At 40.0% G+C, this 18,370-nt stretch overlaps 1 protein-coding gene across 2 annotated transcripts in view; it reads left to right on the forward strand.

Annotated features, from left to right (window-relative positions):
- The window catches only part of LOC145252713 (protein FAM149B1-like), a 347,344-nt gene that overhangs the window by 39,855 nt on the left and 289,119 nt on the right, over nucleotides 1-18,370 (forward strand). The window lies entirely within an intron of this gene.

An 18,370-nucleotide genomic window follows, 5' to 3' on the forward strand; every position in this document is an offset into this window, starting at 1 on the left:
TTTGCATTGTAGAAGTGCGTTGCTTTGCGGCAGACATTTTGAAACACATTGGCACGTTGAGGCGCACGGAAGAGAGAGAAAGAAACATATTACTTGGGATATGCCCCTTACAACCAGGGTTGCGGAGTCGGATAGTGAAACTCCAATTCCTTGAATTCCTAAAATGCTGACTCCGACTCTGACTCCTTTGATATCTTAGACTCCGACTCCCGACTCCTGGACCACTATGTGGAAATCTATTCTGCAGATCCATATACCAGCCTCTCACACCTATTCAGCATTTTATAATTACTTTTCATGTATATCATTTTTTATGTTTAACATTCACTTGTATGATAAATATACTCACATATACATCTACCAGCTCTATTTATTTATTTATTTAATGTTAACTCCTAACAAGGCATATAACCACTTGGACGGAAAAGGCTTCTTTTTGAGACCATGTCTAGGAAAAATTAGCAAGATGTCGGTTTATGTTACATTTAAAGGAGAACATATTCCATTAAAACAGGCACAAAGATGCAACATTGCGGCGATGTGACAGGGGCTGGAGCTTAGTTGATAAAGTGGGACTGATTAGATTGACAACTCTTTTTTGGAACCTATCCAAGATGGAGAGGCTATTGGTAGATGCACCAGTGCAGATGTGGCAACAACACTCCATGCAGGAGTGAATGGTGGCCTTGTAGAGGTACGGGATACTCTCAGGTGTGAGTAGTCTTCTAGCTCGATAGAGGGAACCCACCATCTTTGCAGCAGTCTTTGCAATGTCCTCTATGTATTTGTTCCAGTTCAGATTGTCCACAAAGTAAAATATGGTAAAATAGTCCCAAGTGGTGTTTTTTCATAAGCGGTTCGAGAGGTGTCTTGTAATTGTTCAGGGAGAGCAGCTTAGTTTTACTAGCATTAAATGTTACCATCCATTTGCGTCCCCATTCAATTCTGGAGGTCATTTTCTAATGATTTTGCCATTGTCTTAGATTTATGTACATCTTTTCTTCCCTAAAGCATGTTATAGAGCATTGTATAATCAGCAAATATACCCATCTTGTACACAATATTATCAAGGAGGTCGTTTTTGAATATCGGGAATTATAATCGTCCAAGAATTGGATCTTCCGACCACTCTGTTGTATCAATTAAGATAAAAATGAAATGTAATAAGTCCCCAGACGTACCTCTCCATCGTACAGTATATCGATACACTAAGGCTGACTGGGATAGCTTCCATACATTTATATCTGATCTACCTCTGCATTCCATGTTTAAAAAGGATGTGTCCTCTATAGTATTAGACCTGACTGAATGGTTAATTGTAGGTATTGACCATTTCATACCCTCTAAAAAGTTTCAGCAAAAACCTAACAGCCAGCTATGGTTCTCTCCAGAATGTGCTGCTGCCATTGCGCACAGAAATCACTTTTTCCACTGCTTCAAACGTAATAGATGTATGGAAACTAAAGCCGTTTTCAGGACTGCCAGCAACCATTGTAAGAAAGTAATAAGGAACGCAAGAGAGTTGTATGCTCAATCTGTTAAGTCCAAAGTGGCTGAGCAGCGGCTTGGTTCCCACCAGTTTTGGCAAATAGCAAACAGAATCCTGAACAGAAGCGTGTGCTCCATCCCAACTATTATCAATGGATCTGAGGTAATCTCGTCAGCATCAGACAAAGCCAAACTCTTTGTCAAGAACTTTGCAGCTAATTCTACCCTTTGCGACCAAGGCCGCCAACCCCCAATATTTCCTCCTGTATCAGAAAACATGCTATGTGATATACGTATATCTGTACATGATGTTGCCAAGCTAATCAAAAACCTTGATTCCAGTAAAGCAACTGGCCCTGACGGTATTCCAATTATAGTACTCAAAAAACTTCAACCTGAACTAGCGCCCATACTTACAAAACTGTTTAAACGTTGTCTTAAGGAGAATAGTTTCCCATCTCCCTGGAAAATCTCATCAGTATGCCCTGTATTTAAGAATTCAGGTGATCGCTCATCCCCCTCTCAGTACAGGCCAATAAGTCTCCTGTGCGTCATGAGTAAGTTGCTAGAATCTGTGTTAAATACAGAAGTAATCAACCATCTCAACAAAAATAACCTTCTTAGTGACACTCAATATGGTTTCCGTTCTGCTAGATCTACAGCAGATGTGCTTACATTTATATCGCATAGGATTAGCAAATCTCTCGACGGTGGCAATCTTTCTAGGGCAATTGCTCTTGACATATCTAAGGCCTTTGATAGGGTATGGCATAAAGGTTTACTTCATAAGATCGCTAGCTATGGTATTGCTGGAAAAGTCTTCTCGATTATTACATCATTTCTTTCTGATAGGTTCATAAGAGTAGTAGTTGAGGGGCAAAAATCAGAAGCTCACAGTATTAATGCCGGTGTCCCTCAGGGGTCCATCCTGGGCCCAACTCTTTTCCTGATCTACATTAATGATCTTCCAAATCACATCCTTACATCATTTGTAGACATTTATGCTGACGACACTACCATTTATGGTAGCACATCTAAGACAGTAAACGACCAAGTTCTCTCCAATTCTCTCTCCTCTGATCTTGAGCACGTAGTACAATGGGGAAAGGAGTGGCTGGTTACTTTTAATGCATCTAAAACCAAGCTTCTCTCTTTACATCATCAACATTCTGATCCACATCTGGCATCAATTGAAATGAATGGCTCTCGTCTTCAGGAGGCCTCAAGTTTTGACAAGCTTCTGGGCTTGACCATTACTCCTGATCTTAAATGGAACACATACATCAAATCTGTTGCCAAGGCCGCTGGAAAAATGGTGGGATCTTTCTATCGATCCGGTAGATATCTCACTGCTGATGCTATTCTCTATCTATATAAGAGCCAGGTACGTCCAAGGATGGAATACTGTTGCCACATCTGGGCAGGAGCTGCTAGAAAGGACTTGTCCTGCCTTGATAGAGTTCAAAATAGACTTCGTAGCCTCGTAGGAGATGTCCTTTTCTCCTCCTTGCAACCTCTATCTCACAGAAGAGATGTTGCGAGTTTGTCTCTGATGTATCGTTATTTTCATGGAAAGTGTTCGACTGAGCTTCAATCTATGGTTCCCCCTCACCAAACTTTCACAAGAAACACTCGTCTAGCTGTAAACACTATCAATAATTCCCCCTACTCTTTATCTGTGCCTAAACCTAAACGTAGATTCCATGAACAAAGCTTCTTTCTTAGAACTGCACGCCTGTGGAATCGTCTTCCGTTTTCCTGCTTTCCGGCTAACTACTATATGGTTGTGTTCAAGTCTAAAGTAAATAAGTTCTTGATGAGCCGTTCCATATAAGTTATCAAATTTACCAAATTTTCATTACTAATGATTACTATATTGTCCAATTTCTACTGTACACTCTTTAACCCTTATCCTTGAGTGGCCTCTGGGCCTTGATAATGTGGTGATGCCTATGTAAAAAAAAAAAAAAAAAAAAAAGAATTGATCCCTGAGACACTCCCACATAAATGCTATGCTGCTTGGATGTATGTCCATCAATGACAATCTGTATGCTTTTATTGTCTAAGATGGATCTAATTATATTTAGTATACGTCCAGTTATAATGTACGATTTAATTTTCATTAGTAGCCCTTTACGTCAGACTTTGTCAAATGATTTAGATGTATCATGTATCGCAGGCATGAGAAGGGGTGATTTTTACATCATCTAATGTGGCTTTAGTCCTCATAGGGAAATTTGGGAGGGAGTTGTTTGTTGGCTCTAAGGTGGACTTAGAGGCAATTGCCAGAACAGCAGTTCCGCCTTCTCCGTTACTGTGCATGCAACCTTCTGGTTGTTGCTCAGTAAAAGAATTACTGATTGTCCTTTATTCACTACACTGAAATCACGAGTCTCTATCTTTGGCGATTCTATGCATTCGCTAATTATTTCAGCATGCAGTCTTTTGACTGGCACTATTTCTCTCTTACAATGATTTCTAGCATCTACGAATTTTGCCTATTTGTATTTGACTTATGAACTGGCAGAATGCATGCTGTCTTTGTGCCATAGCAGCTGCACAATCTGCAGTGAACCATGGGGGTGAGTGGGGCTTGCTATAATACTTCCATGTGGGAACATGTGCTTCAATTCCTGCTTTGCACCATTCAATTGTCTCATTGGCACTCTGTTCAGCAGGAAGAAAGAAGATGTCGATCCATGGGGCATCTCAGATGTGTTCTCTAATGGTTTCTCAGTAAGCCCTGTTGTAATATCTTTTGGTTTTGAGCAATGATTCCTCACCTTGAGGTTGGGATTTAAATGTGATATAAACTGATACCACGAGGTGGTCTGCGTTTCCAAGTGGACTGTGAGCATTAGTGACACAATCTTCAGGTACTGTAGTGAGGAATAGGTCTAGAAGTGAAGCCTGCTGAGGTTCACGATCTGGTAGGCCAGTTGGAAATATTACTGTCTATGTGAGGGAATGGGCTATAGAGAAGCTATAAGTGGAGCGTCCAGCTGCATCTGTGTAACCTGAGAAACCAAGCCAATTTTTATGTTGGACATTAAAGTCGCCAAATGCATGTATTTAGGCATTACTATCCAAGGAGAGTGCTGCATCTATACTATCAAAGACATGATCGATTAGAGTACATTCCTGACTTGAGGAAAAACAACAGAGAAAATATAACTAACGCAGTGATGAAATGTTAGTCGAAAGCACATAAAAGCCCGGTCATCCGATTCAAGATTTTTCTCTCTAGTTTAAGAGAGGGTGCTACGAATATAGACTCTAAGTGTGAGCATACATCTATCTGAATCCTTACGGCAAAGAGGGAGATATCCTGTAGTGTTAAAGTAGTTGGAGAGGATTGAAGAGTGTAAGTTTATTTCACTTAATGCTAAGATATCCGGGGAGTTTACTAAAAGTTAAGACTCTACATCATCTATATTACCTCTACACCAACGGATATTTGTGAAAGCGAGCCTCAAGAGCGGAGACGAATTAGTTTTTTTTTTTTTTTTACATGGTGGTCACTACTTATCAAGGCCCGGAGCCACTCGGGGATAAGGGTTATTGTGTGTACAGTAATCAATGGGATAGTATCGTACTAATCGTTAGTATTGGAGATTTGATAAAATGTCTTACTTAAGGGGGCGGTTCATCAGGAATTTGTTTATATTGGACTTGAAGACATCCAAGTTGTAGTCAGATGGGAAATAGGCAAACGGAAGAGAGTTCCACAGGCGTGCACTGCTAAGAAAAAAGCTTTGTTAATGGAATGTACATTTTGATTTAGACACAGATAAAGAGTGGGGAAAATTATTGACAGTGGTTTCAGCTAAACGGGTGTTTTTTGTGAAAGATTGGCGAGGGGGGAGGGGCAGAGATTGGAGGTCAGATGAGAAGTTGCCATGCAAGTAACGATAAAACAAAGACAGGCTGGCAATGTCTCTTCTGTGGGAGAGAGGTTGCAGGGAAGAGAAAAGGGCATCCCCCATTATGCCACAAAGTCTATTTTGTACTCTGTCAAGGCAGGATAGGCTGTTTTTAGCAGCTCCTGTCCAGATCTGGTAGCAGTACTCCATCCTTGGACATACTTGGTTTTTATATAGATAGAGAATTGCATCTTCTGGAGCGGTAGAAGGATCCCACCATTTTCCCAGCGACCTTGGAAACAGACTTGATGTACTTGTTCCATTTCAGATCAGGAGTAAAGGTCAAACACAGAAGCTTATCAAAACATGGGGCCTCCCCTAGACAAGAGCCATCCATTTCAGTTGATGCCAGATGGGGATGAGAGCATTAATGATGTAAAGATAGGAGCTTGGTTTTTGATGCATTAAAAGTAACCAGCCACCTCTTCCCCCACTGTACCATGCGCTCAAAATCAGAGGAGAGAGAATCAGAGAGAACTTTATAATTTACAGCCTTTGATGTGTTGCCATAGATGGCCGTGTCATCAGCATAGATATCAGCGAATGATTTAACTATGTGTTTTGGGAGATCATTGATGTAGATCAGGAAGAGAGTTGGGCACAGGATGGACCCCTGAGGGACTCTAGCATTAATACTTTGGGCCTCTAATTTCTGTCCATTAACCACTACTCTTATGAGCCTATCAGAGAGAAATGATTCAATAATTGAGAAAACATTTCCAGTTATACCGTAGCTGGAAATCTTGTGAAGTAGGCATTTATGCCATACATTATCGAAGGCCTTTGATATGTCAAGAGCAATTGCCTTAGAAAGGAAGCCTTTGTCGAGAGATTCACTAATCCTATGAGATATAATCGTTAGCACATCTGCTGTAGATCTAACAGAACCAAAACCATATTGCATGTCACTAAGAAAGTTATTTTTGCTGAGGTGGTTGACTACTTCTCTATTTAATATGGATTCCAGCAGCTTACTCATAACACACAGGAGACTTATTGGTCTGTACTGAGAGGGAGATGACTTATCACCTGATTTCTTAAATACAGAGCATACTGATGAGGTTTTCCAGGGTGTTGGGATGCGCTTCTCCTTAAGGCAACACTTAAACAGTTTTGTATGGGGGCATGTTCTGGTTGAAGCTTTTTCAACACTATAATTGGAATGCCGTCAGGGCCAATTGCTTAACTGGAATCAAGGTTCTTGATTATCTTGGCGACATCATACACAGATATTTGTATGTTGCATAGCGTGTTGTCTGTTATAGGAGGAAATACAGGGAGTTGATGGCCTTTATCGCATAGGGTAGAATTAGCTGCAAAGTTCTTGGCAAATGTTTTGGCCTTGTCTGATGACGAGATGATCTCAGGTCCATTGTTGATGGTTGGGATAGAACGCACACTTCTGTTCAGGATCCCGTTTGCTATTTATTTGAAAACTTACACCTAAAGCATATTTCAAAGCACGAACCCTTATACTAATCCTTATACTATAATTTTCCAGTTAGTCGCTAATCCACAAACCACATTTGATCTTTTCTTTACCCTAGTAGATATTCAACTTTAATCTACACCCCACACTCATACATACCTCCTTTAAAAACGTAACCAATCTTAATCCTATTCTGAGGAGTGTAACTTCAAAGCAGATACTAATTCTTTAATACTAACTCTAACAATCCTTACTATTCATGCGGGAGCATAGAAATACCTGGCTTTGAAACCAGGTGCAGGGAAAACCCTCTCAGTGCTGATGGACCAGTAGATTTAGTTAGGTCATGCATCTAGGATAAGGAAACCTCCGATTTGTAAACCTGTGGTACTGACCTCATACGTCTTGGCATCAAACAGGGGAGGGAGGCCCCCTCATTCCTGGACAACAACCTCCCTACAGCTGGTGACTTGATCAAATCACCGGTTTACATACCTAAACTGCTTAAAGAGTAGATAGGCTCTGCCTATTTATACTCCATCTTTGCCTATTAGATCTGAAACTACTAAATAGAATGAAATGATAGCTCAATCCAAAACAATGTTCAAACCAGCCACACACTCACGCCTCCTTCCTTGAGGCTTGCATTTACACATATCCGAGGACTTAGAACTAACTTAGAGGATGTAGAATCATTTCTCCTCGCAAACTCCCAGGATATCTTAGCACTAACTGAAACTAACTTCTTTAACATATCTGTTTATCTTCCACTTTGTCGTAAGAACTTTAACAGGAACGGACTTGGGGTCTATATTTGTAATGCGCTCCCCATGTCTAGGGAATCTAAACTAGAATAAGGTGACCAGGCCTTCATGTGCTTTAAACTAAATTTACAACATAGTGTTAGCTGCCTGTATTTTCTTTATTGATCTCCATCAACCCAGGACTGTACTATAATCAATCATGTCTCTGATAGCATAGATGTAGCACTCTCCCTTGACACTAGCACCGAAATACCTGTATTTAGTGACTCTAATGCCCACCACAGAAATTTGTTTGGTTTCTCTAACTACACTGACACAGCTAGTTGCATCATCCATAACATTGCTTGACACAGACTGTAACATTCCCGACCCGTCTCTCAGATCGCCAGGACCAGCAAGCCTCACTTCTGGATCTATTTCTGACAAGAGATCCTGAGGATTGTGTAACAAATGCTGATTGCCCACTTAGGAATGCTGATGATGCTGTGATAATGATAGAATCACTCTAAACTCTCGACCCCAAGTTGAAGAGCCATTGCTCAAAATGACAACATACTAAAATAAGGCTGACTGGGATGCCATTAGTGATCGCATCAGAAACCCCCCCCCCTGAGGAAATATCTTTTCTCTTCCTGCAGAATAGTACACAAATGAGACTACTGAATGGTTCAAAGCAGCAATCGAAGCACATGTTCCTACATGGAAGTTATATAGTAAACCCCACTCTCCCCAATGGTTTACTTCTACTTGCACAGCTGCCATTGCTCAGAGGTAACATGCATACCGTAGATTTATCCAGCATAAGTCCTATACAAACAGACAAAGTATATAGAAGTAATTGTAAGAAAGAAGTAGCAACAGCTAAGAGTGAATATACTAAAACCACCAGGAAATGCATTGAAGCGCAGAAATTAGGAACTCATGATTTCTGGAAAATCTACAATAGTGTAGTAAATAATGGGCAATCAATAATTCCCTCACTATCCAACAATTATGAAGTTGTTTGCACAGCAACTGAGAAAACTAACATGTTTGCCCATTATTTTCTCTCAAACTCTACATTGAACCCATCAAACCATTCCCTCCCTGATTTTCCACTAGATGATCTGAAAATCATCCCTTCTCAAGTACATGATATCATAAAAAGCCTAGACACCTCCAAAGCATGTGGGCCTGATCTCATCCCAGCTATGCTATTAAAAAATGCTCCACTGAGGTTGTTCCAGTTCTCTCTAAACTCTTTAACAAATGTCTTACCGAATCTTGCTTTCCTAACAGCTGGAATACTGCTTCTGTAGTACCAGTTTACAAAATCTCTGGCGAACGAACTGGCCCATTAAATTATTGTCCAATTAATCTCCTCCAGCTTTTCGCCAAAATATTTGAGTCTTTAATTAATCAAGCTCTAGTCCACTACCTTACACTTGCTAAACTTCTGTTTGACCATCAATATTGATTTAGGCAAGCCCGTTCTACTGCAGATATTCTAACTGTAATCTCTGAATGTATATACCAAGCACTGAATAAGGCAGGGGAGGGCAGTAGCCTTATATATATCTAAGGCTTTTGACAGGATATGGCACGATGGTCTTCCCATGAAAATAAAATCTATGGTATTACTGGACGAATGCTTAACATAATTAAATCCTTCTTAAATGAGAGAAGAATCCAGGTTGTCCTCGATGGGCGTATGTCCAAACAATATGATATAAATGCAGGTGTACCTCAGGGATCGATCCTTACCGGATAAAATTGTCTCTGGCATGGGTATATTTGCTGATGACATCATGCTCTATAGCAGGCACGTAGGGAAAACTAATGAGCACATATCTAAGGCAATGGCAGAAACCCTAGAGGGAGATCTTCACTCTGTAGTGAAATGGGGTCAGAAATGGATGGTAATGTTCAAAGCTGCCAAGACAAAGCTAGTTTCCTTTAATAATTACATGAAATCTTACCAACCACCAATAGTTATGGCTAAAGATACATTACATGAAAGTACTTTGTTCAAACTCCTTGGCTTAACGTTCACAGGGAACATGAGTTGGAATAAATACATTGAGATCATTGCCAGGGCTGCTGCAAAGAAGATGGTCTCTCTCTACTGTGCTTGAAAGTTACTTATGCCTGAAAGTATCCTGTACCTCTACAAAGCCACCATTCACCCATGTATCGAGTACTGCTGTCACATTTCGGCTGGTGCATCTGCTACTAGTCTCTCGCTCCTGGACAGTGTTCTAAAGAGAGTCGCCAACATGATAGATCCTGAACTGTCATCTAAGCTTCAGCCCTGTCCCACCGACGAAATGTTGCATCCCTCTGCTTGTTTTACAAGTATTTTAATGGTAGATGTTTTGATGAACTACAAGCTCTTGTACCTCCTCGATGAAAATACTGACAAGACAAACCCGACAAGCAGCGAAGTGCCACCCCTACACAGTAGAGATCCGCAGATGCCAGAAAGCCGTCTACTTTAATAGTTTCTTCCCCAGAACTGCTAGACTTTGGAATTCTCTTCTGGGTTCCTGCTTCCCCAACTGTACTGACATGCAGAAGTTCAAGTATAATGTAAAGAGACATCTTGTTGCTAAACTCCCTACATAGTACCCCTGAAACTTAGATCCCTGATAGCAGCCCCCTACATCAAAGTGCTAATGTGCCTTGTTTGGTTAGAAAATGTAATAAAAAAAATGGTAAAACCAAACAGGAAAACCATGTAAAAAAAATAAATAAATTCATTGGACTTAAGGAGTCAGATAAAAAATTCTGACTCCGACTCCTTGTACTTTTAGAAATCCGACTCCGACTAAAACCTCTATCTCCGACTCCGCAACCCTGCTTACAACAACCATACGCTGATAAATTGTCTCAGTTTGTGGGTTAAACTTCATGAAAGTACATGTTGCCTTGTAGGTTTTGTCTGTGGTACAACAAAAGCTAAGCCCACCACTGCCTCTCGGAGTACTGTTGCCACATCTGGGCAGAAGCTGCTAGAAAGGACTTATCCTGCCTTGATAGAGTTCAAAATAGACTTTGTAGTCTCGTAGGGGATGCCCTTTTCTCTTCCCTGCCACCTCTTTCAAACAGAATAGATGTTGCGAGTTTGTCTCTGCTTTATCGTTATTTTCATGGCAATTGCTCAACTGAGCTCCAATCTATGGTCCTCCCTCACCAAACTTTCACAAAAAACACCCGTCTAGCAGAAAACACTATCAATAATTTCCTCTACTCTTTATCTGCGCCTAAACCTAAATGTAGATTCCATGAACAAAGCTTTGTTCTTAGAACTGCATGTCTATGGAATTGTCTTCCGTTTTCCTGCTTTCCAGCTTACTACAATATGGTTGTCTTCAAGTCTAACGTAAACAAGTTTTTGATGAGCCATTCCATATAAGTTAACAAATTTACTGAATTTCCATTACTAATGATTACTTTATTGTCCAATTGTCTACTGTACACTCTTTAACCATTAACCTCGAATGGTCTCTTGGCCATGATAAGTGGTGATGCCTTTGTAAAAAAAAAAAACAAAAAAAACAGTTGTTGATGACAGCAATTAATCCATGCAGTGTCTGTTTCAGAATGTGAGGGCATCTGGTTGCTTGCACTCCTGCATTTTGGGAGATTCTACAGCAAGCACAAGTATGTTATACAAAGTCTTCTGCATGTTCTTTGATGGCTTCAGGTTACTTGCCCCACTGCATGTGTGGATGACCTGTGGTATGAATGGGTATATAACCTGCCTCTCGGATCCCTACAAATACAGAGAACTGATTTCAAAGTTACCTGTATAATCTCGTGACACTTTAAATAATTCAATCTACACAATTCACTGATTAGTGCTAGGGTGTTTGCTCCAATCGATGTATCCTCCATGGGGAGTTGAAATATTTGCAGGCTGGTATTTTGCACTGAAAACAATCTTTATAATCCTAACTCAAACCTGATGGAACATATGAATCTTTAAATAGCAGTACTCAACAGCCATAAAATGCTTTGGAAAATTAGATTTCAATGTTGTTCTACTACTAAAATAGTCATATTTAAAAAAAAACACACACACACACACACTTTAAAATAACACTATTTGGTTTATAAGAATATCCTTTCACATGATTTAATAAATAATGATCGATATGATATATTTGAAGAGGGTTTAGCAAATTAATTAACGCTATAAAACATCAATTTTGGCAAATTTTTTACAAACACCTTGTGTCTTTAAAAGCTTGGTATCACGTTTGTATGTGGAAGTTTATCATGAAATTTAGAAAACAATCAGAAAAAAAAAACATAAATATCGCTTATTATTGGGGGTTTTCTTTTTTTTGTTTTTTTTGTCTTAAAAATACATGACGTGCATTGAACATTTTTTTCTCAATATTTTTCTTACCTCAACTATTAAGCAAATCAATATTTTTATTATATTTGTGCGTTAAAATGATACTTCTGTGTTGATTTCACTTTTGGTAGTACCATTTTTTATTTAGCCTACCTTCCCCCTTTTCTCTTTCCACTCATCTTCCCCCTCTTTTCTTTCTTCACATCTTCCCCCTATTCTCTTTCCTCTCATTTTCCCCCTTCTCTTTCCTCTCATCTTCCCCCTTCTTCTCTTTCCTCTCATCTTCCCCCTCTTCTCTTTCCTCTCATCTTCCTCTTCTTCTCTTTCCTCTCACCTTCCCCCTTCTTCTCTTTCCTCTCACCTTCCCCCTTCTTCTCTTTCCTCTCATCTTCCCCCTTCTTCTCTTTCCTCTCATCTTCCCCCTTCTCTTTCGTCTCATCTTCCCCTTCTTCTCTTTCCTCTCATCTTCCCCCTTCTTCTCTTTCCTCTCATCTTCCCCCTTCTTCTCTTTCCTCTCATCTTCCCCCTTCTTCTCTTTCCTCTCATCTTCTCCCTTCTTCTCTTTCCTCTCATCTTCTCCCTTCTTCTCTTTCCTCTCATCTTCTCCCTTCTTCTCTTTCCTCTCATCTTCTCCCTTCTTCTCTTTCCTCTCATCTTCTCCCTTCTTCTCTTTCCTCTCATCTTCTCCCTTCTTCTCTTTCCTCTCATCTTCTCCCTTCTTCTCTTTCCTCTCATCTTCTCCCTTCTTCTCTTTCCTCTCATCTTCTCCCTTCTTCTCTTTCCTCTCATCTTCTCCCTTCTTCTCTTTCCTCTCATCTTCTCCCTTCTTCTCTTTCCTCTCATCTTCTCCCTTCTTCTCTTTCCTCTCATCTTCTCCCTTCTTCTCTTTCCTCTCATCTTCTCCCTTCTTCTCTTTCCTCTCATCTTCTCCCTTATTCTCTTTCCTCTCATCTTCTCCCTTCTTCTCTTTCCTCTCATCTTCCCCCCTCTTCTCTTTCCTCTCATCTTCCCCCCTCTTCTCTTTCCTCTCATCTTCCCCCCTCTTCTCTTTCCTCTCATCTTCCCCCCTCTTCTCTTTCCTCTCATCTTCCCCCCTCTTCTCTTTCCTCTCATCTTCCCCACTCTTCTCTTTCCTCTCATCTTCCCCCTCTTCTCTTTCCTCTCATCTTCCCCCTCTTCTCTTTCCTCTCATCTTCCCCCTCTTCTCTTTCCTCTCATCTTCTCCCTTCTTCTCTTTCCTCTCATCTTCCCCCTCTTCTCTTTCCTCTCATCTTCCCCCTTCTTCTCTTTCCTCTCATCTTCCCCCTTCTTCTCTTTCCTCTCATCTTCCCCCTTCTTCTCTTTCCTCTCATCTTCCCCCTTCTTCTCTTTCCTCTCATCTTCCCCCTTCTTCTCTTTCCTCTCATCTTCCCCCTTCTTCTCTTTCCTCTCATCTTCCCCCTTCTTCTCTTTCCTCTCATCTTCTCCCTTCTTCTCTTTCCTCTCTTCTCCCTTCTTCTCTTTCCTCTCATCTTCTCCCTTCTTCTCTTTCCTCTCATCTTCTCCCTTCTTCTCTTTCCTCTCATCTTCTCCCTTCTTCTCTTTCCTCTCATCTTCTCCCTTCTTCTCTTTCCTCTCATCTTCTCCCTTCTTCTCTTTCCTCTCATCTTCTCCCTTCTTCTCTTTCCTCTCATCTTCTCCCTTCTTCTCTTTCCTCTCATCTTCTCCCTTCTTCTCTTTCCTCTCATCTTCTCCCTTCTTCTCTTTCCTCTCATCTTCTCCCTTCTTCTCTTTCCTCTCATCTTCTCCCTTCTTCTCTTTCCTCTCATCTTCTCCCTTCTTCTCTTTCCTCTCATCTTCTCCCTTCTTCTCTTTCCTCTCATCTTCTCCCTTCTTCTCTTTCCTCTCATCTTCTCCCTTCTTCTCTTTCCTCTCATCTTCTCCCTTCTTCTCTTTCCTCTCATCTTCTCCCTTCTTCTCTTTCCTCTAATCTTCTCCCTTCTTCTCTTTCCTCTCATCTTCTCCCTTCTTCTCTTTCCTCTCATCCTCTCCCTTCTTCTCTTTCCTCTCATCTTCTCCCTTCTTCTCTTTCCTCTCATCTTCCCCCCTCTTCTCTTTCCTCTCATCTTCCCCCCTCTTCTCTTTCCTCTCATCTTCCCCCCTCTTCTCTTTCCTCTCATCTTCCCCCCTCTTCTCTTTCCTCTCATCTTCCCCCCTCTTCTCTTTCCTCTCATCTTCCCCCCTCTTCTCTTTCCTCTCATCTTCCCCCCTCTTCTCTTTCCTCTCATCTTCCCCCTCTTCTCTTTCCTCTCATCTTCCCCCTCTTCTCTTTCCTCTCATCTTCCCCCTCTTCTCTTTCCTCTCATCTTCCCCCTCTTCTCTTTCCTCTCATCGTCCCTCTCTTCTCTTTCCTCTCATCTTCCCCCTCTTCTCTTTCCTCTCATCTTCCCCCTCTTCTCTTTCCTCTCATCTTCCCCCTTCTTCTCTTTCCTCTCATCTTCCCCCTTCTTCTCTTTCCTCTCATCTTCCCCCTTCTTCTCTTTCCTCTCATCATCCCCCTTCTTCTCTTTCCTCTCATCTTCCCCCTCTTCTCTTTCCTCTCATCTTCCCCCTCTTCTCTTTCCTCTCATCTTCCCCCTCTTCTCTTTCCTCTCATCTTCCCCCTCTTCTCTTTCCTCTCATCTTCCCCCTCTTCTCTTTCCTCTCATCTTCCCCCTCTTCTCTTTCCTCTCATCTTCCCCCTTCTTCTCTTTCCTCTCATCTTCCCCCTTCTTCTCTTTCCTCTCATCTTCCCCCCTCTTTTCTTTCCTCTCATCTTCCCCCCTCTTTTCTTTCCTCTCATCTTCCTCTCTTCTCTTTCCACTCATCTTCCCCCTCTTCTCTTTCCACTCATCTTCCCCCTCTTCTCTTTCCTCTCATCTTCCCCCCTCTTTTCTTTCCTCTCATCTTCCCCCCTCTTTTCTTTCCTCTCATCTTCCTCTCTTCTCTTTCCACTCATCTTCCCCCTCTTCTCTTTCCACTCATCTTCCCCTCTTCTCTTTTCACTCATCTTCCCCCTTCCTCTCTTTTTTTTCTTTTTCTCTCTCTTCCTTTCCTCTGCCTCTGCCTCTTTTCCTCTGCCCCTGCCTCTTTTCCTTTCCTCTGCCTCTTTCCCTTTTCTTTTTCTTTTCTTTCCTTTTTTCTACCTCCCTATTTCTGTTTATTTTCCTCTCACCTTCTCTCCGTTTTTCCCTTATCTTCTTTCTTTTTTTTCCTAATCTTCCTTCTTATTTTCTTGTTCACCTCTCTCTCCTCTCCCTATCTCCTTCACTCTCTTTTCTCCCTTTCTCCCTTTTCTGGTTGCTGTCTGCTTTAATGGTTCATAGGCATGTATCAAATAGTACGATGAGGTCTGCTACTCAATAATTTTTGCTGTATTTTTGTGCAAAAATAGTTACAATAAATGCTATCATGCACCGTGCTGTTTGAATATGTGCTTACACCACAATTTAAAATAAAAAATAGGAACAAAATATAACTTCCATCTCCAAAATGAGTAATATATTTGTGTTCAAAATGAGAAATAAAGGTACAATTAAATAAGTTTTCAAAGCGAGAAATAAATGTACAATTAAATAAGTTTCCAGTTGCTATTTGTGCTAATAGAGGTGAAAACTTTGCAAGTTGAAAGCACTATATTGTTTGGTCTGCCAGACAGCCATTGAAAATAGGAAAAAAGTGCATGCTCAGAGTTTTTCAAGATTTGTATGTGTGAACACCAACCAGTTTTAAAAGACGAAATGTGATGACAATGAGATGGAAGGCAAAATGTGGTCGATATGAGCAAATGAGAGATCTGTGTTATTGGAAGTTGTGTTAGTATTGTTGCAGTGTTGTCACAGAGTTCAAAATAGACTTCATAGCTTAGTGGGAGATGCTCTTTTCTCTTCCCTGCAACCTCTTTCCCACAAAAGAGACATTGCGAGCTTGTCTCTGCTTTATCATTATTTCCATGGCAGGTGCTCGTCTGAGCTTTAATCTATCCCCGTCCCCTCCACCAAACTTTCACGAAAAACACTCATCTAGACAGAACCACTACCAATAGTTTCCCGCACTCTTTATCTGTGCCTAAACATAAATGTAGATTCCATGAGTGGAGCTTTTTTCTTAGAACTGCACGCATGTGGAATTCTCTTCCGTTGGCCTGCTTTCCAGCTGAGCTGACCACAATCTGATTGTCTTCAAGTCCAATGTAAACAAGTTCTTGTTGAACCATCCCCCTATGTAATCCAACTTACAAAACTTCCACTACCTATGTTAACTGTACTATAATCACATTGACTAATGTATACCCATTAACCCTTATCCTCGAGTTGATAAGTGGTGATTCCTGTGTAAAAAAAAAAAAACAGTTCTACCTTAATTTTAGACTTTTGTCAAGATTTTGTAACCAGCAGGTTTGGGGTGTTATTTATTTATTTATTTCAGTTTCTTACACTATTTTATAAATATATACTAGAACAATACCCGTTCCAGGATGGGTAAAATTAATTTCACTAACAGAAGTTTTGTAACAATTTTATGTCCCGAAAAATGAAGATATAATGATGCTAAACCTTAATTCTAGAATCCTTACTCCAATTTTGATCAAAATCCATTCGTCATTTAATCCTCTTAGCGCAGTTATCACAAAATGAAATGGATGATGCTACATACAAAACTGGTTTTGTTTGAAATCTAAGATACAACAGTACAAATATACACAAATTCATTAGTTGACCGATATGTGCATGAGAAAATGACAATTTTTCATGAGCGTATGGTCAACCTCATTATCAATTCAAGATGGCTGCCACCACAATATACAAATTATACAATTTATTTTGATAGTACTACTTATATTATGGTGCAAATGAAAAATTAAGCTTATAGTCATTATAAAAATAGGTGTAAAAAAATGATTTTTTACAACAAAAAAAATCAGTACTTGGAGGGTCAAACTTAAGGGATCAGTACTTGGAGGGTCAAGCTTAAGGAATCTTTAAAAGAAATTGAAATTCAGTGAATTTTTCTTGATTGATGTGTTATTACCATTGATAAAAATTCAATCAGAATCTGAAATATTTCAATTTTCCCCGAAAACACCTTTAAAATACTAAAACAAAATTTGAGGACTTAATTAATTGATGTGTGATACCTATTGTAAAAATTTTTACAAAAATTGATGATATCTGAATTTTCAATGATTTCACCCTGTTTTTACTTCTTTAGCATAAAACTAAATGAAGCTAAATATAGTTCACATTTGGACGCCTTACTCTTAGAAGTCGTGTTCCGAAATTCATAATGGTTGATTAATTAGTTTAGGAATAAATCCTATACATATAAAACATAAACATATCTACATAGTTAGTTTTATATATCAATTGTATGGCACAAAATGACTTATGGTGTCGATATGCCATCAAACAGTCCGAACTTCATTAGAATAAAAATTCTGGTATTATAACAACTCTACCAGATCACGTTGTCATAAGACTTAACTAACTACTATGAAAATGCAATATCTACACATTGTATGTCTTTTTCTATAAATATAAAAGCGAAAATGTATGTGTGTTCGCTTTTTCTGTGTGTCTACAAAAGGCTTCTTTCAGAGAAGCGGTCGGTCGGTTCACAAGTTTTTAAAACTTTTTATATCACATATAAATCGTAATATGTCACAGTTAACAACGAAGCTCGCCTGTCTATTTAATTTGCTCGATTTCTGGAAGATAAATATTTAATATTTGTCACTCGCCACATGTGGGTTAGTCTTTTTCCTATAACATCTTGGGGGGAAAAAAGCATTCAGCAATAAATGAAATCCCACAGTCAAACTTGACCTCATTAACTCATTAAAACGCGCACCTGCTAAATCCAAGTAATTAAATAAATTCAAACGTGTTTCCATAAGCATGTCGCGGTGGGGCAATGGTTAACGTTGCACGTCTTTTTTTCACAACTTTGCCTCAACAGTTCGGGTTTGATCCTCATACTTACTTTTTTTTTTAAACCCCCCCCCCCACACACACCTCCAAACACCCAGGCAACGCCGGGTACCCCTCGCTAGTTTTATATAAAAACGAAAATCTCGACTGATAATGTTGAGCCACTCTCTCGGTTTTACATTTCAACCTTCTGTCATATATGCAGAAAACAAAGTCACCTTAATCGTCACAAAATCATTAAAGTTCACAAATTGTAGTCATACCTTGATAGTTCTGCTTGATACTTCCAGGTTGACGGCTTACTTTTCTGAAATCAAAGCTTCTTATTTCTACTTTCAAATGCGCCAAGTCTAGACAAAACTGATCATAGACAGAGGACATGTATTCAATTTGATCTTCATTCCAAAATCACTTACCAGTGGGGACAGGAGACAGAATGAAAGATTAATAACCACTGTTTAATCATATTTTATCAG

Source organism: Euprymna scolopes, chromosome 29 (assembly GCF_053919585.1).
Source record: "Euprymna scolopes isolate OS-2025 chromosome 29, ASM5391958v1, whole genome shotgun sequence".
NCBI classification, from domain to species: Eukaryota; Metazoa; Mollusca; class Cephalopoda; order Sepiida; family Sepiolidae; genus Euprymna; species Euprymna scolopes.